This window comes from Bos javanicus, chromosome X (genome assembly GCF_032452875.1).
Source record: "Bos javanicus breed banteng chromosome X, ARS-OSU_banteng_1.0, whole genome shotgun sequence".
In the NCBI taxonomy this organism is placed as follows: domain Eukaryota; kingdom Metazoa; phylum Chordata; class Mammalia; order Artiodactyla; family Bovidae; genus Bos; species Bos javanicus.
The window spans coordinates 11,780,312-11,797,160 of NC_083897.1; the positions used below are offsets into that span (position 1 = coordinate 11,780,312).

The 16,849-nt window shown below is 53.7% G+C and overlaps 16 pseudogenes; all 16 read left to right on the forward strand.

Moving 5' to 3' along the window:
* Nucleotides 1-144: 144 nt before the first annotated feature.
* Nucleotides 145-806, forward strand: LOC133242282 (mortality factor 4-like protein 1; annotated as a pseudogene).
* A 324-nt stretch (nucleotides 807-1,130) lies between these two features.
* Nucleotides 1,131-1,792, forward strand: LOC133242283 (mortality factor 4-like protein 1; annotated as a pseudogene).
* Nucleotides 1,793-2,116: 324 nt separating this feature from the next.
* On the forward strand, nucleotides 2,117-2,778 carry LOC133242284 (mortality factor 4-like protein 1; annotated as a pseudogene).
* Nucleotides 2,779-3,102: 324 nt separating this feature from the next.
* LOC133242285 (mortality factor 4-like protein 1) lies at nucleotides 3,103-3,764 on the forward strand (annotated as a pseudogene).
* Nucleotides 3,765-4,088: 324 nt separating this feature from the next.
* LOC133242287 (mortality factor 4-like protein 1) lies at nucleotides 4,089-4,750 on the forward strand (annotated as a pseudogene).
* A 324-nt stretch (nucleotides 4,751-5,074) lies between these two features.
* Nucleotides 5,075-5,736, forward strand: LOC133242289 (mortality factor 4-like protein 1; annotated as a pseudogene).
* Nucleotides 5,737-6,060: 324 nt separating this feature from the next.
* LOC133242290 (mortality factor 4-like protein 1) lies at nucleotides 6,061-6,722 on the forward strand (annotated as a pseudogene).
* A 324-nt stretch (nucleotides 6,723-7,046) lies between these two features.
* Nucleotides 7,047-7,708, forward strand: LOC133242291 (mortality factor 4-like protein 1; annotated as a pseudogene).
* A 324-nt stretch (nucleotides 7,709-8,032) lies between these two features.
* LOC133242292 (mortality factor 4-like protein 1) lies at nucleotides 8,033-8,694 on the forward strand (annotated as a pseudogene).
* Nucleotides 8,695-9,018: 324 nt separating this feature from the next.
* On the forward strand, nucleotides 9,019-9,680 carry LOC133242294 (mortality factor 4-like protein 1; annotated as a pseudogene).
* Nucleotides 9,681-10,004: 324 nt separating this feature from the next.
* LOC133242295 (mortality factor 4-like protein 1) lies at nucleotides 10,005-10,666 on the forward strand (annotated as a pseudogene).
* A 324-nt stretch (nucleotides 10,667-10,990) lies between these two features.
* Nucleotides 10,991-11,652, forward strand: LOC133242296 (mortality factor 4-like protein 1; annotated as a pseudogene).
* Nucleotides 11,653-11,976: 324 nt separating this feature from the next.
* Nucleotides 11,977-12,638, forward strand: LOC133242297 (mortality factor 4-like protein 1; annotated as a pseudogene).
* Nucleotides 12,639-12,962: 324 nt separating this feature from the next.
* LOC133242298 (mortality factor 4-like protein 1) lies at nucleotides 12,963-13,624 on the forward strand (annotated as a pseudogene).
* A 324-nt stretch (nucleotides 13,625-13,948) lies between these two features.
* On the forward strand, nucleotides 13,949-14,610 carry LOC133242299 (mortality factor 4-like protein 1; annotated as a pseudogene).
* Nucleotides 14,611-14,934: 324 nt separating this feature from the next.
* Nucleotides 14,935-15,596, forward strand: LOC133242300 (mortality factor 4-like protein 1; annotated as a pseudogene).
* The last annotated feature ends 1,253 nt before the right edge of the window (nucleotides 15,597-16,849 follow it).

Consider the following 16,849-nt stretch of genomic DNA (forward strand, 5'->3'; position numbering starts at 1 on the left):
TCTGAGCCTTGGAGGACCAAGTTTATTGTCTCAGCGTCTTCCTCCTTGTGACGAAACACTGAGATCCTCAACAAAACACCACAGGTCTGGGTGCTGGGTGGTCTGCCGTTGCTGGCAAATCTTGCCCAAGTCGTTCAGCTGGCGATGCCTGACGGCACCTCTAACCCACAGCTGGGTCGGGGAGAGAGCAGACGCAGTAGTCAGGTCTGGTGGGAGAAGGCGACTCCTGCAGCAATGATTTTCTTATCTGTGGTGCAGAAGCAGGACCAGGAGCCCAAATTCCCCGGAGGCCGGGAGAGTGCTGTGCTTTCGTGGGCCCCTTCTTTAGGAAATGGAGTAGCTACAAGTTGCCATAGAAGACAACCAAATGACATACTTCACACATGACAGTGGTTGGAATAGGTTCCAGAAAGCAGAGTCCTCAAGCCCGTGGCCACCAGTTTACAGAAGCAAGGAGAACTTCAAAGAGCCCGTCAGGAAGCAGCAGGCGAGGGGCTGCCTGGTGCGGCGCAGCAGACAAACGCTGAAGTGAAAAGGACAACGAAAGGACCGAGGACTGGAGATGGCGGCAGTCCCAGTGAGACACCGCATCCTCGTTGCCACAGCAGGCCTCAAGTTGATCCTAGGCTTGAACGCAAGGAGACATTCATGAGTACAGCGGAAGGTCAAAGTCACGATGCCTGAAAAACTCAAACGGTGGCTTGCTGATGACTGGGGCTTAAGTACCCGGCCAAAACAAGCTCCTTCATCTATCTGTCAAGAAGAACGTGGATTCCATTCTAGTGCGAGCGTGGTTCCAAGCTTAAGTCGCATCTGACTTGAGGCATCCCCGTGACTGTAGGCCACCAGTACCTCTGTCCATGCGATTCCCCAGGCAAGAATAATGCAGGGGTTTACCATGCCCTTGTCCAGGAGACCTAGCTGACCTAGGGATCAAACCTGTGTTTGTCTCCTGTCACTCCTGCTCCAAATACGGTTCTGTGCCGACTGAGCCTTCGAGGACCAAGTTTATTGTCTCAGCGTCTTCCTCCTTGTGACGAAACACTGAGATCCTCAACAAAACACCGCAGGTCTGGGTGCTGGGTGGTCTGCCGTTGCTGGCAAATCTTGCCCAAGTCGTTCAGCTGGCGATGCCTGACGGCACCTCTAACCCACAGCTGGGTCGGGGAGAGAGCAGACGCAGTAGTCAGGTCTGGTGGGAGAAGGCGACTCCTGCAGCAATGATTTTCTTATCTGTGGTGCAGAAGCAGGACCAGGAGCCCAAATTCCCCAGAGGCCGGGAGAGTGCTGTGCTTTCGTGGGCCCCTTCTTTAGGAAATGGAGTAGCTACAAGTTGCCATAGAAGACAACCAAATGACATACTTCACACATGACAGTGGTTGGAATAGGTTCCAGAAAGCAGAGTCCTCAAGCCCGTGGCCACCAGTTTACAGAAGCAAGGAGAACTTCAAAGAGCCCGTCAGGAAGCAGCAGGCGAGGGGCTGCCTGGTGCGGCGCAGCAGACAAACGTTGAAGTGAAAAGGACAACGAAAGGACCGAGGACTGGAGATGGCGGCAGTCCCAGTGAGACACCGCATCCTCGTTGCCACAGCAGGCCTCAAGTTGATCCTAGGCTTGAACGCAAGGAGACATTCATGAGTACAGCGGAAGGTCAAAGTCACGATGCCTGAAAAACTCAAACGGTGGCTTGCTGATGACTGGGGCTTAAGTACCCGGCCAAAACAAGCTCCTTCATCTATCTGTCAAGAAGAACGTGGATTCCATTCTAGTGCGAGCGTGGTTCCAAGCTTAAGTCGCATCTGACTTGAGGCATCCCCGTGACTGTAGGCCACCAGTACCTCTGTCCATGCGATTCCCCAGGCAAGAATAATGCAGGGGTTTACCATGCCCTTGTCCAGGAGACCTAGCTGACCTAGGGATCAAACCTGTGTTTGTCTCCTGTCACTCCTGCTCCAAATACGGTTCTGTGCCGACTGAGCCTTCGAGGACCAAGTTTATTGTCTCAGCGTCTTCCTCCTTGTGACGAAACACTGAGATCCTCAACAAAACACCGCAGGTCTGGGTGCTGGGTGGTCTGCCGTTGCTGGCAAATCTTGCCCAAGTCGTTCAGCTGGCGATGCCTGACGGCACCTCTAACCCACAGCTGGGTCGGGGAGAGAGCAGACGCAGTAGTCAGGTCTGGTGGGAGAAGGCGACTCCTGCAGCAATGATTTTCTTATCTGTGGTGCAGAAGCAGGACCAGGAGCCCAAATTCCCCGGAGGCCGGGAGAGTGCTGTGCTTTCGTGGGCCCCTTCTTTAGGAAATGGAGTAGCTACAAGTTGCCATAGAAGACAACCAAATGACATACTTCACACATGACAGTGGTTGGAATAGGTTCCAGAAAGCAGAGTCCTCAAGCCCGTGGCCACCAGTTTACAGAAGCAAGGAGAACTTCAAAGAGCCCGTCAGGAAGCAGCAGGCGAGGGGCTGCCTGGTGCGGCGCAGCAGACAAACGTTGAAGTGAAAAGGACAACGAAAGGACCGAGGACTGGAGATGGCGGCAGTCCCAGTGAGACACCGCATCCTCGTTGCCACAGCAGGCCTCAAGTTGATCCTAGGCTTGAACGCAAGGAGACATTCATGAGTACAGCGGAAGGTCAAAGTCACGATGCCTGAAAAACTCAAACGGTGGCTTGCTGATGACTGGGGCTTAAGTACCCGGCCAAAACAAGCTCCTTCATCTATCTGTCAAGAAGAACGTGGATTCCATTCTAGTGCGAGCGTGGTTCCAAGCTTAAGTCGCATCTGACTTGAGGCATCCCCGTGACTGTAGGCCACCAGTACCTTTGTCCATGCGATTCCCCAGGCAAGAATAATGCAGGGGTTTACCATGCCCTTGTCCAGGAGACCTAGCTGACCTAGGGATCAAACCTGTGTTTGTCTCCTGTCACTCCTGCTCCAAATACGGTTCTGTGCCGACTGAGCCTTCGAGGACCAAGTTTATTGTCTCAGCGTCTTCCTCCTTGTGACGAAACACTGAGATCCTCAACAAAACACCGCAGGTCTGGGTGCTGGGTGGTCTGCCGTTGCTGGCAAATCTTGCCCAAGTCGTTCAGCTGGCGATGCCTGACGGCACCTCTAACCCACAGCTGGGTCGGGGAGAGAGCAGACGCAGTAGTCAGGTCTGGTGGGAGAAGGCGACTCCTGCAGCAATGATTTTCTTATCTGTGGTGCAGAAGCAGGACCAGGAGCCCAAATTCCCCGGAGGCCGGGAGAGTGCTGTGCTTTCGTGGGCCCCTTCTTTAGGAAATGGAGTAGCTACAAGTTGCCATAGAAGACAACCAAATGACATACTTCACACATGACAGTGGTTGGAATAGGTTCCAGAAAGCAGAGTCCTCAAGCCCGTGGCCACCAGTTTACAGAAGCAAGGAGAACTTCAAAGAGCCCGTCAGGAAGCAGCAGGCGAGGGGCTGCCTGGTGCGGCGCAGCAGACAAACGCTGAAGTGAAAAGGACAACGAAAGGACCGAGGACTGGAGATGGCGGCAGTCCCAGTGAGACACCGCATCCTCGTTGCCACAGCAGGCCTCAAGTTGATCCTAGGCTTGAACGCAAGGAGACATTCATGAGTACAGCGGAAGGTCAAAGTCACGATGCCTGAAAAACTCAAACGGTGGCTTGCTGATGACTGGGGCTTAAGTACCCGGCCAAAACAAGCTCCTTCATCTATCTGTCAAGAAGAACGTGGATTCCATTCTAGTGCGAGCGTGGTTCCAAGCTTAAGTCGCATCTGACTTGAGGCATCCCCGTGACTGTAGGCCACCAGTACCTCTGTCCATGCGATTCCCCAGGCAAGAATAATGCAGGGGTTTACCATGCCCTTGTCCAGGAGACCTAGCTGACCTAGGGATCAAACCTGTGTTTGTCTCCTGTCACTCCTGCTCCAAATACGGTTCTGTGCCGACTGAGCCTTCGAGGACCAAGTTTATTGTCTCAGCGTCTTCCTCCTTGTGACGAAACACTGAGATCCTCAACAAAACACCGCAGGTCTGGGTGCTGGGTGGTCTGCCGTTGCTGGCAAATCTTGCCCAAGTCGTTCAGCTGGCGATGCCTGACGGCACCTCTAACCCACAGCTGGGTCGGGGAGAGAGCAGACGCAGTAGTCAGGTCTGGTGGGAGAAGGCGACTCCTGCAGCAATGATTTTCTTATCTGTGGTGCAGAAGCAGGACCAGGAGCCCAAATTCCCCGGAGGCCGGGAGAGTGCTGTGCTTTCGTGGGCCCCTTCTTTAGGAAATGGAGTAGCTACAAGTTGCCATAGAAGACAACCAAATGACATACTTCACACATGACAGTGGTTGGAATAGGTTCCAGAAAGCAGAGTCCTCAAGCCCGTGGCCACCAGTTTACAGAAGCAAGGAGAACTTCAAAGAGCCCGTCAGGAAGCAGCAGGCGAGGGGCTGCCTGGTGCGGCGCAGCAGACAAACGTTGAAGTGAAAAGGACAACGAAAGGACCGAGGACTGGAGATGGCGGCAGTCCCAGTGAGACACCGCATCCTCGTTGCCACAGCAGGCCTCAAGTTGATCCTAGGCTTGAACGCAAGGAGACATTCATGAGTACAGCGGAAGGTCAAAGTCACGATGCCTGAAAAACTCAAACGGTGGCTTGCTGATGACTGGGGCTTAAGTACCCGGCCAAAACAAGCTCCTTCATCTATCTGTCAAGAAGAACGTGGATTCCATTCTAGTGCGAGCGTGGTTCCAAGCTTAAGTCGCATCTGACTTGAGGCATCCCCGTGACTGTAGGCCACCAGTACCTCTGTCCATGCGATTCCCCAGGCAAGAATAATGCAGGGGTTTACCATGCCCTTGTCCAGGAGACCTAGCTGACCTAGGGATCAAACCTGTGTTTGTCTCCTGTCACTCCTGCTCCAAATACGGTTCTGTGCCGACTGAGCCTTCGAGGACCAAGTTTATTGTCTCAGCGTCTTCCTCCTTGTGACGAAACACTGAGATCCTCAACAAAACACCGCAGGTCTGGGTGCTGGGTGGTCTGCCGTTGCTGGCAAATCTTGCCCAAGTCGTTCAGCTGGCGATGCCTGACGGCACCTCTAACCCACAGCTGGGTCGGGGAGAGAGCAGACGCAGTAGTCAGGTCTGGTGGGAGAAGGCGACTCCTGCAGCAATGATTTTCTTATCTGTGGTGCAGAAGCAGGACCAGGAGCCCAAATTCCCCGGAGGCCGGGAGAGTGCTGTGCTTTCGTGGGCCCCTTCTTTAGGAAATGGAGTAGCTACAAGTTGCCATAGAAGACAACCAAATGACATACTTCACACATGACAGTGGTTGGAATAGGTTCCAGAAAGCAGAGTCCTCAAGCCCGTGGCCACCAGTTTACAGAAGCAAGGAGAACTTCAAAGAGCCCGTCAGGAAGCAGCAGGCGAGGGGCTGCCTGGTGCGGCGCAGCAGACAAACGTTGAAGTGAAAAGGACAACGAAAGGACCGAGGACTGGAGATGGCGGCAGTCCCAGTGAGACACCGCATCCTCGTTGCCACAGCAGGCCTCAAGTTGATCCTAGGCTTGAACGCAAGGAGACATTCATGAGTACAGCGGAAGGTCAAAGTCACGATGCCTGAAAAACTCAAACGGTGGCTTGCTGATGACTGGGGCTTAAGTACCCGGCCAAAACAAGCTCCTTCATCTATCTGTCAAGAAGAACGTGGATTCCATTCTAGTGCGAGCGTGGTTCCAAGCTTAAGTCGCATCTGACTTGAGGCATCCCCGTGACTGTAGGCCACCAGTACCTTTGTCCATGCGATTCCCCAGGCAAGAATAATGCAGGGGTTTACCATGCCCTTGTCCAGGAGACCTAGCTGACCTAGGGATCAAACCTGTGTTTGTCTCCTGTCACTCCTGCTCCAAATACGGTTCTGTGCCGACTGAGCCTTCGAGGACCAAGTTTATTGTCTCAGCGTCTTCCTCCTTGTGACGAAACACTGAGATCCTCAACAAAACACCGCAGGTCTGGGTGCTGGGTGGTCTGCCGTTGCTGGCAAATCTTGCCCAAGTCGTTCAGCTGGCGATGCCTGACGGCACCTCTAACCCACAGCTGGGTCGGGGAGAGAGCAGACGCAGTAGTCAGGTCTGGTGGGAGAAGGCGACTCCTGCAGCAATGATTTTCTTATCTGTGGTGCAGAAGCAGGACCAGGAGCCCAAATTCCCCGGAGGCCGGGAGAGTGCTGTGCTTTCGTGGGCCCCTTCTTTAGGAAATGGAGTAGCTACAAGTTGCCATAGAAGACAACCAAATGACATACTTCACACATGACAGTGGTTGGAATAGGTTCCAGAAAGCAGAGTCCTCAAGCCCGTGGCCACCAGTTTACAGAAGCAAGGAGAACTTCAAAGAGCCCGTCAGGAAGCAGCAGGCGAGGGGCTGCCTGGTGCGGCGCAGCAGACAAACGCTGAAGTGAAAAGGACAACGAAAGGACCGAGGACTGGAGATGGCGGCAGTCCCAGTGAGACACCGCATCCTCGTTGCCACAGCAGGCCTCAAGTTGATCCTAGGCTTGAACGCAAGGAGACATTCATGAGTACAGCGGAAGGTCAAAGTCACGATGCCTGAAAAACTCAAACGGTGGCTTGCTGATGACTGGGGCTTAAGTACCCGGCCAAAACAAGCTCCTTCATCTATCTGTCAAGAAGAACGTGGATTCCATTCTAGTGCGAGCGTGGTTCCAAGCTTAAGTCGCATCTGACTTGAGGCATCCCCGTGACTGTAGGCCACCAGTACCTCTGTCCATGCGATTCCCCAGGCAAGAATAATGCAGGGGTTTACCATGCCCTTGTCCAGGAGACCTAGCTGACCTAGGGATCAAACCTGTGTTTGTCTCCTGTCACTCCTGCTCCAAATACGGTTCTGTGCCGACTGAGCCTTCGAGGACCAAGTTTATTGTCTCAGCGTCTTCCTCCTTGTGACGAAACACTGAGATCCTCAACAAAACACCGCAGGTCTGGGTGCTGGGTGGTCTGCCGTTGCTGGCAAATCTTGCCCAAGTCGTTCAGCTGGCGATGCCTGACGGCACCTCTAACCCACAGCTGGGTCGGGGAGAGAGCAGACGCAGTAGTCAGGTCTGGTGGGAGAAGGCGACTCCTGCAGCAATGATTTTCTTATCTGTGGTGCAGAAGCAGGACCAGGAGCCCAAATTCCCCGGAGGCCGGGAGAGTGCTGTGCTTTCGTGGGCCCCTTCTTTAGGAAATGGAGTAGCTACAAGTTGCCATAGAAGACAACCAAATGACATACTTCACACATGACAGTGGTTGGAATAGGTTCCAGAAAGCAGAGTCCTCAAGCCCGTGGCCACCAGTTTACAGAAGCAAGGAGAACTTCAAAGAGCCCGTCAGGAAGCAGCAGGCGAGGGGCTGCCTGGTGCGGCGCAGCAGACAAACGTTGAAGTGAAAAGGACAACGAAAGGACCGAGGACTGGAGATGGCGGCAGTCCCAGTGAGACACCGCATCCTCGTTGCCACAGCAGGCCTCAAGTTGATCCTAGGCTTGAACGCAAGGAGACATTCATGAGTACAGCGGAAGGTCAAAGTCACGATGCCTGAAAAACTCAAACGGTGGCTTGCTGATGACTGGGGCTTAAGTACCCGGCCAAAACAAGCTCCTTCATCTATCTGTCAAGAAGAACGTGGATTCCATTCTAGTGCGAGCGTGGTTCCAAGCTTAAGTCGCATCTGACTTGAGGCATCCCCGTGACTGTAGGCCACCAGTACCTCTGTCCATGCGATTCCCCAGGCAAGAATAATGCAGGGGTTTACCATGCCCTTGTCCAGGAGACCTAGCTGACCTAGGGATCAAACCTGTGTTTGTCTCCTGTCACTCCTGCTCCAAATACGGTTCTGTGCCGACTGAGCCTTCGAGGACCAAGTTTATTGTCTCAGCGTCTTCCTCCTTGTGACGAAACACTGAGATCCTCAACAAAACACCGCAGGTCTGGGTGCTGGGTGGTCTGCCGTTGCTGGCAAATCTTGCCCAAGTCGTTCAGCTGGCGATGCCTGACGGCACCTCTAACCCACAGCTGGGTCGGGGAGAGAGCAGACGCAGTAGTCAGGTCTGGTGGGAGAAGGCGACTCCTGCAGCAATGATTTTCTTATCTGTGGTGCAGAAGCAGGACCAGGAGCCCAAATTCCCCGGAGGCCGGGAGAGTGCTGTGCTTTCGTGGGCCCCTTCTTTAGGAAATGGAGTAGCTACAAGTTGCCATAGAAGACAACCAAATGACATACTTCACACATGACAGTGGTTGGAATAGGTTCCAGAAAGCAGAGTCCTCAAGCCCGTGGCCACCAGTTTACAGAAGCAAGGAGAACTTCAAAGAGCCCGTCAGGAAGCAGCAGGCGAGGGGCTGCCTGGTGCGGCGCAGCAGACAAACGTTGAAGTGAAAAGGACAACGAAAGGACCGAGGACTGGAGATGGCGGCAGTCCCAGTGAGACACCGCATCCTCGTTGCCACAGCAGGCCTCAAGTTGATCCTAGGCTTGAACGCAAGGAGACATTCATGAGTACAGCGGAAGGTCAAAGTCACGATGCCTGAAAAACTCAAACGGTGGCTTGCTGATGACTGGGGCTTAAGTACCCGGCCAAAACAAGCTCCTTCATCTATCTGTCAAGAAGAACGTGGATTCCATTCTAGTGCGAGCGTGGTTCCAAGCTTAAGTCGCATCTGACTTGAGGCATCCCCGTGACTGTAGGCCACCAGTACCTCTGTCCATGCGATTCCCCAGGCAAGAATAATGCAGGGGTTTACCATGCCCTTGTCCAGGAGACCTAGCTGACCTAGGGATCAAACCTGTGTTTGTCTCCTGTCACTCCTGCTCCAAATACGGTTCTGTGCCGACTGAGCCTTCGAGGACCAAGTTTATTGTCTCAGCGTCTTCCTCCTTGTGACGAAACACTGAGATCCTCAACAAAACACCGCAGGTCTGGGTGCTGGGTGGTCTGCCGTTGCTGGCAAATCTTGCCCAAGTCGTTCAGCTGGCGATGCCTGACGGCACCTCTAACCCACAGCTGGGTCGGGGAGAGAGCAGACGCAGTAGTCAGGTCTGGTGGGAGAAGGCGACTCCTGCAGCAATGATTTTCTTATCTGTGGTGCAGAAGCAGGACCAGGAGCCCAAATTCCCCGGAGGCCGGGAGAGTGCTGTGCTTTCGTGGGCCCCTTCTTTAGGAAATGGAGTAGCTACAAGTTGCCATAGAAGACAACCAAATGACATACTTCACACATGACAGTGGTTGGAATAGGTTCCAGAAAGCAGAGTCCTCAAGCCCGTGGCCACCAGTTTACAGAAGCAAGGAGAACTTCAAAGAGCCCGTCAGGAAGCAGCAGGCGAGGGGCTGCCTGGTGCGGCGCAGCAGACAAACGCTGAAGTGAAAAGGACAACGAAAGGACCGAGGACTGGAGATGGCGGCAGTCCCAGTGAGACACCGCATCCTCGTTGCCACAGCAGGCCTCAAGTTGATCCTAGGCTTGAACGCAAGGAGACATTCATGAGTACAGCGGAAGGTCAAAGTCACGATGCCTGAAAAACTCAAACGGTGGCTTGCTGATGACTGGGGCTTAAGTACCCGGCCAAAACAAGCTCCTTCATCTATCTGTCAAGAAGAACGTGGATTCCATTCTAGTGCGAGCGTGGTTCCAAGCTTAAGTCGCATCTGACTTGAGGCATCCCCGTGACTGTAGGCCACCAGTACCTTTGTCCATGCGATTCCCCAGGCAAGAATAATGCAGGGGTTTACCATGCCCTTGTCCAGGAGACCTAGCTGACCTAGGGATCAAACCTGTGTTTGTCTCCTGTCACTCCTGCTCCAAATACGGTTCTGTGCCGACTGAGCCTTCGAGGACCAAGTTTATTGTCTCAGCGTCTTCCTCCTTGTGACGAAACACTGAGATCCTCAACAAAACACCGCAGGTCTGGGTGCTGGGTGGTCTGCCGTTGCTGGCAAATCTTGCCCAAGTCGTTCAGCTGGCGATGCCTGACGGCACCTCTAACCCACAGCTGGGTCGGGGAGAGAGCAGACGCAGTAGTCAGGTCTGGTGGGAGAAGGCGACTCCTGCAGCAATGATTTTCTTATCTGTGGTGCAGAAGCAGGACCAGGAGCCCAAATTCCCCGGAGGCCGGGAGAGTGCTGTGCTTTCGTGGGCCCCTTCTTTAGGAAATGGAGTAGCTACAAGTTGCCATAGAAGACAACCAAATGACATACTTCACACATGACAGTGGTTGGAATAGGTTCCAGAAAGCAGAGTCCTCAAGCCCGTGGCCACCAGTTTACAGAAGCAAGGAGAACTTCAAAGAGCCCGTCAGGAAGCAGCAGGCGAGGGGCTGCCTGGTGCGGCGCAGCAGACAAACGCTGAAGTGAAAAGGACAACGAAAGGACCGAGGACTGGAGATGGCGGCAGTCCCAGTGAGACACCGCATCCTCGTTGCCACAGCAGGCCTCAAGTTGATCCTAGGCTTGAACGCAAGGAGACATTCATGAGTACAGCGGAAGGTCAAAGTCACGATGCCTGAAAAACTCAAACGGTGGCTTGCTGATGACTGGGGCTTAAGTACCCGGCCAAAACAAGCTCCTTCATCTATCTGTCAAGAAGAACGTGGATTCCATTCTAGTGCGAGCGTGGTTCCAAGCTTAAGTCGCATCTGACTTGAGGCATCCCCGTGACTGTAGGCCACCAGTACCTCTGTCCATGCGATTCCCCAGGCAAGAATAATGCAGGGGTTTACCATGCCCTTGTCCAGGAGACCTAGCTGACCTAGGGATCAAACCTGTGTTTGTCTCCTGTCACTCCTGCTCCAAATACGGTTCTGTGCCGACTGAGCCTTCGAGGACCAAGTTTATTGTCTCAGCGTCTTCCTCCTTGTGACGAAACACTGAGATCCTCAACAAAACACCGCAGGTCTGGGTGCTGGGTGGTCTGCCGTTGCTGGCAAATCTTGCCCAAGTCGTTCAGCTGGCGATGCCTGACGGCACCTCTAACCCACAGCTGGGTCGGGGAGAGAGCAGACGCAGTAGTCAGGTCTGGTGGGAGAAGGCGACTCCTGCAGCAATGATTTTCTTATCTGTGGTGCAGAAGCAGGACCAGGAGCCCAAATTCCCCGGAGGCCGGGAGAGTGCTGTGCTTTCGTGGGCCCCTTCTTTAGGAAATGGAGTAGCTACAAGTTGCCATAGAAGACAACCAAATGACATACTTCACACATGACAGTGGTTGGAATAGGTTCCAGAAAGCAGAGTCCTCAAGCCCGTGGCCACCAGTTTACAGAAGCAAGGAGAACTTCAAAGAGCCCGTCAGGAAGCAGCAGGCGAGGGGCTGCCTGGTGCGGCGCAGCAGACAAACGCTGAAGTGAAAAGGACAACGAAAGGACCGAGGACTGGAGATGGCGGCAGTCCCAGTGAGACACCGCATCCTCGTTGCCACAGCAGGCCTCAAGTTGATCCTAGGCTTGAACGCAAGGAGACATTCATGAGTACAGCGGAAGGTCAAAGTCACGATGCCTGAAAAACTCAAACGGTGGCTTGCTGATGACTGGGGCTTAAGTACCCGGCCAAAACAAGCTCCTTCATCTATCTGTCAAGAAGAACGTGGATTCCATTCTAGTGCGAGCGTGGTTCCAAGCTTAAGTCGCATCTGACTTGAGGCATCCCCGTGACTGTAGGCCACCAGTACCTCTGTCCATGCGATTCCCCAGGCAAGAATAATGCAGGGGTTTACCATGCCCTTGTCCAGGAGACCTAGCTGACCTAGGGATCAAACCTGTGTTTGTCTCCTGTCACTCCTGCTCCAAATACGGTTCTGTGCCGACTGAGCCTTCGAGGACCAAGTTTATTGTCTCAGCGTCTTCCTCCTTGTGACGAAACACTGAGATCCTCAACAAAACACCGCAGGTCTGGGTGCTGGGTGGTCTGCCGTTGCTGGCAAATCTTGCCCAAGTCGTTCAGCTGGCGATGCCTGACGGCACCTCTAACCCACAGCTGGGTCGGGGAGAGAGCAGACGCAGTAGTCAGGTCTGGTGGGAGAAGGCGACTCCTGCAGCAATGATTTTCTTATCTGTGGTGCAGAAGCAGGACCAGGAGCCCAAATTCCCCGGAGGCCGGGAGAGTGCTGTGCTTTCGTGGGCCCCTTCTTTAGGAAATGGAGTAGCTACAAGTTGCCATAGAAGACAACCAAATGACATACTTCACACATGACAGTGGTTGGAATAGGTTCCAGAAAGCAGAGTCCTCAAGCCCGTGGCCACCAGTTTACAGAAGCAAGGAGAACTTCAAAGAGCCCGTCAGGAAGCAGCAGGCGAGGGGCTGCCTGGTGCGGCGCAGCAGACAAACGTTGAAGTGAAAAGGACAACGAAAGGACCGAGGACTGGAGATGGCGGCAGTCCCAGTGAGACACCGCATCCTCGTTGCCACAGCAGGCCTCAAGTTGATCCTAGGCTTGAACGCAAGGAGACATTCATGAGTACAGCGGAAGGTCAAAGTCACGATGCCTGAAAAACTCAAACGGTGGCTTGCTGATGACTGGGGCTTAAGTACCCGGCCAAAACAAGCTCCTTCATCTATCTGTCAAGAAGAACGTGGATTCCATTCTAGTGCGAGCGTGGTTCCAAGCTTAAGTCGCATCTGACTTGAGGCATCCCCGTGACTGTAGGCCACCAGTACCTCTGTCCATGTGATTCCCCAGGCAAGAATAATGCAGGGGTTTACCATGCCCTTGTCCAGGAGACCTAGCTGACCTAGGGATCAAACCTGTGTTTGTCTCCTGTCACTCCTGCTCCAAATACGGTTCTGTGCCGACTGAGCCTTCGAGGACCAAGTTTATTGTCTCAGCGTCTTCCTCCTTGTGACGAAACACTGAGATCCTCAACAAAACACCGCAGGTCTGGGTGCTGGGTGGTCTGCCGTTGCTGGCAAATCTTGCCCAAGTCGTTCAGCTGGCGATGCCTGACGGCACCTCTAACCCACAGCTGGGTCGGGGAGAGAGCAGACGCAGTAGTCAGGTCTGGTGGGAGAAGGCGACTCCTGCAGCAATGATTTTCTTATCTGTGGTGCAGAAGCAGGACCAGGAGCCCAAATTCCCCGGAGGCCGGGAGAGTGCTGTGCTTTCGTGGGCCCCTTCTTTAGGAAATGGAGTAGCTACAAGTTGCCATAGAAGACAACCAAATGACATACTTCACACATGACAGTGGTTGGAATAGGTTCCAGAAAGCAGAGTCCTCAAGCCCGTGGCCACCAGTTTACAGAAGCAAGGAGAACTTCAAAGAGCCCGTCAGGAAGCAGCAGGCGAGGGGCTGCCTGGTGCGGCGCAGCAGACAAACGTTGAAGTGAAAAGGACAACGAAAGGACCGAGGACTGGAGATGGCGGCAGTCCCAGTGAGACACCGCATCCTCGTTGCCACAGCAGGCCTCAAGTTGATCCTAGGCTTGAACGCAAGGAGACATTCATGAGTACAGCGGAAGGTCAAAGTCACGATGCCTGAAAAACTCAAACGGTGGCTTGCTGATGACTGGGGCTTAAGTACCCGGCCAAAACAAGCTCCTTCATCTATCTGTCAAGAAGAACGTGGATTCCATTCTAGTGCGAGCGTGGTTCCAAGCTTAAGTCGCATCTGACTTGAGGCATCCCCGTGACTGTAGGCCACCAGTACCTCTGTCCATGCGATTCCCCAGGCAAGAATAATGCAGGGGTTTACCATGCCCTTGTCCAGGAGACCTAGCTGACCTAGGGATCAAACCTGTGTTTGTCTCCTGTCACTCCTGCTCCAAATACGGTTCTGTGCCGACTGAGCCTTCGAGGACCAAGTTTATTGTCTCAGCGTCTTCCTCCTTGTGACGAAACACTGAGATCCTCAACAAAACACCGCAGGTCTGGGTGCTGGGTGGTCTGCCGTTGCTGGCAAATCTTGCCCAAGTCGTTCAGCTGGCGATGCCTGACGGCACCTCTAACCCACAGCTGGGTCGGGGAGAGAGCAGACGCAGTAGTCAGGTCTGGTGGGAGAAGGCGACTCCTGCAGCAATGATTTTCTTATCTGTGGTGCAGAAGCAGGACCAGGAGCCCAAATTCCCCGGAGGCCGGGAGAGTGCTGTGCTTTCGTGGGCCCCTTCTTTAGGAAATGGAGTAGCTACAAGTTGCCATAGAAGACAACCAAATGACATACTTCACACATGACAGTGGTTGGAATAGGTTCCAGAAAGCAGAGTCCTCAAGCCCGTGGCCACCAGTTTACAGAAGCAAGGAGAACTTCAAAGAGCCCGTCAGGAAGCAGCAGGCGAGGGGCTGCCTGGTGCGGCGCAGCAGACAAACGCTGAAGTGAAAAGGACAACGAAAGGACCGAGGACTGGAGATGGCGGCAGTCCCAGTGAGACACCGCATCCTCGTTGCCACAGCAGGCCTCAAGTTGATCCTAGGCTTGAACGCAAGGAGACATTCATGAGTACAGCGGAAGGTCAAAGTCACGATGCCTGAAAAACTCAAACGGTGGCTTGCTGATGACTGGGGCTTAAGTACCCGGCCAAAACAAGCTCCTTCATCTATCTGTCAAGAAGAACGTGGATTCCATTCTAGTGCGAGCGTGGTTCCAAGCTTAAGTCGCATCTGACTTGAGGCATCCCCGTGACTGTAGGCCACCAGTACCTTTGTCCATGCGATTCCCCAGGCAAGAATAATGCAGGGGTTTACCATGCCCTTGTCCAGGAGACCTAGCTGACCTAGGGATCAAACCTGTGTTTGTCTCCTGTCACTCCTGCTCCAAATACGGTTCTGTGCCGACTGAGCCTTCGAGGACCAAGTTTATTGTCTCAGCGTCTTCCTCCTTGTGACGAAACACTGAGATCCTCAACAAAACACCGCAGGTCTGGGTGCTGGGTGGTCTGCCGTTGCTGGCAAATCTTGCCCAAGTCGTTCAGCTGGCGATGCCTGACGGCACCTCTAACCCACAGCTGGGTCGGGGAGAGAGCAGACGCAGTAGTCAGGTCTGGTGGGAGAAGGCGACTCCTGCAGCAATGATTTTCTTATCTGTGGTGCAGAAGCAGGACCAGGAGCCCAAATTCCCCGGAGGCCGGGAGAGTGCTGTGCTTTCGTGGGCCCCTTCTTTAGGAAATGGAGTAGCTACAAGTTGCCATAGAAGACAACCAAATGACATACTTCACACATGACAGTGGTTGGAATAGGTTCCAGAAAGCAGAGTCCTCAAGCCCGTGGCCACCAGTTTACAGAAGCAAGGAGAACTTCAAAGAGCCCGTCAGGAAGCAGCAGGCGAGGGGCTGCCTGGTGCGGCGCAGCAGACAAACGCTGAAGTGAAAAGGACAACGAAAGGACCGAGGACTGGAGATGGCGGCAGTCCCAGTGAGACACCGCATCCTCGTTGCCACAGCAGGCCTCAAGTTGATCCTAGGCTTGAACGCAAGGAGACATTCATGAGTACAGCGGAAGGTCAAAGTCACGATGCCTGAAAAACTCAAACGGTGGCTTGCTGATGACTGGGGCTTAAGTACCCGGCCAAAACAAGCTCCTTCATCTATCTGTCAAGAAGAACGTGGATTCCATTCTAGTGCGAGCGTGGTTCCAAGCTTAAGTCGCATCTGACTTGAGGCATCCCCGTGACTGTAGGCCACCAGTACCTCTGTCCATGCGATTCCCCAGGCAAGAATAATGCAGGGGTTTACCATGCCCTTGTCCAGGAGACCTAGCTGACCTAGGGATCAAACCTGTGTTTGTCTCCTGTCACTCCTGCTCCAAATACGGTTCTGTGCCGACTGAGCCTTCGAGGACCAAGTTTATTGTCTCAGCGTCTTCCTCCTTGTGACGAAACACTGAGATCCTCAACAAAACACCGCAGGTCTGGGTGCTGGGTGGTCTGCCGTTGCTGGCAAATCTTGCCCAAGTCGTTCAGCTGGCGATGCCTGACGGCACCTCTAACCCACAGCTGGGTCGGGGAGAGAGCAGACGCAGTAGTCAGGTCTGGTGGGAGAAGGCGACTCCTGCAGCAATGATTTTCTTATCTGTGGTGCAGAAGCAGGACCAGGAGCCCAAATTCCCCGGAGGCCGGGAGAGTGCTGTGCTTTCGTGGGCCCCTTCTTTAGGAAATGGAGTAGCTACAAGTTGCCATAGAAGACAACCAAATGACATACTTCACACATGACAGTGGTTGGAATAGGTTCCAGAAAGCAGAGTCCTCAAGCCCGTGGCCACCAGTTTACAGAAGCAAGGAGAACTTCAAAGAGCCCGTCAGGAAGCAGCAGGCGAGGGGCTGCCTGGTGCGGCGCAGCAGACAAACGCTGAAGTGAAAAGGACAACGAAAGGACCGAGGACTGGAGATGGCGGCAGTCCCAGTGAGACACCGCATCCTCGTTGCCACAGCAGGCCTCAAGTTGATCCTAGGCTTGAACGCAAGGAGACATTCATGAGTACAGCGGAAGGTCAAAGTCACGATGCCTGAAAAACTCAAACGGTGGCTTGCTGATGACTGGGGCTTAAGTACCCGGCCAAAACAAGCTCCTTCATCTATCTGTCAAGAAGAACGTGGATTCCATTCTAGTGCGAGCGTGGTTCCAAGCTTAAGTCGCATCTGACTTGAGGCATCCCCGTGACTGTAGGCCACCAGTACCTCTGTCCATGCGATTCCCCAGGCAAGAATAATGCAGGGGTTTACCATGCCCTTGTCCAGGAGACCTAGCTGACCTAGGGATCAAACCTGTGTTTGTCTCCTGTCACTCCTGCTCCAAATACGGTTCTGTGCCGACTGAGCCTTCGAGGACCAAGTTTATTGTCTCAGCGTCTTCCTCCTTGTGACGAAACACTGAGATCCTCAACAAAACACCGCAGGTC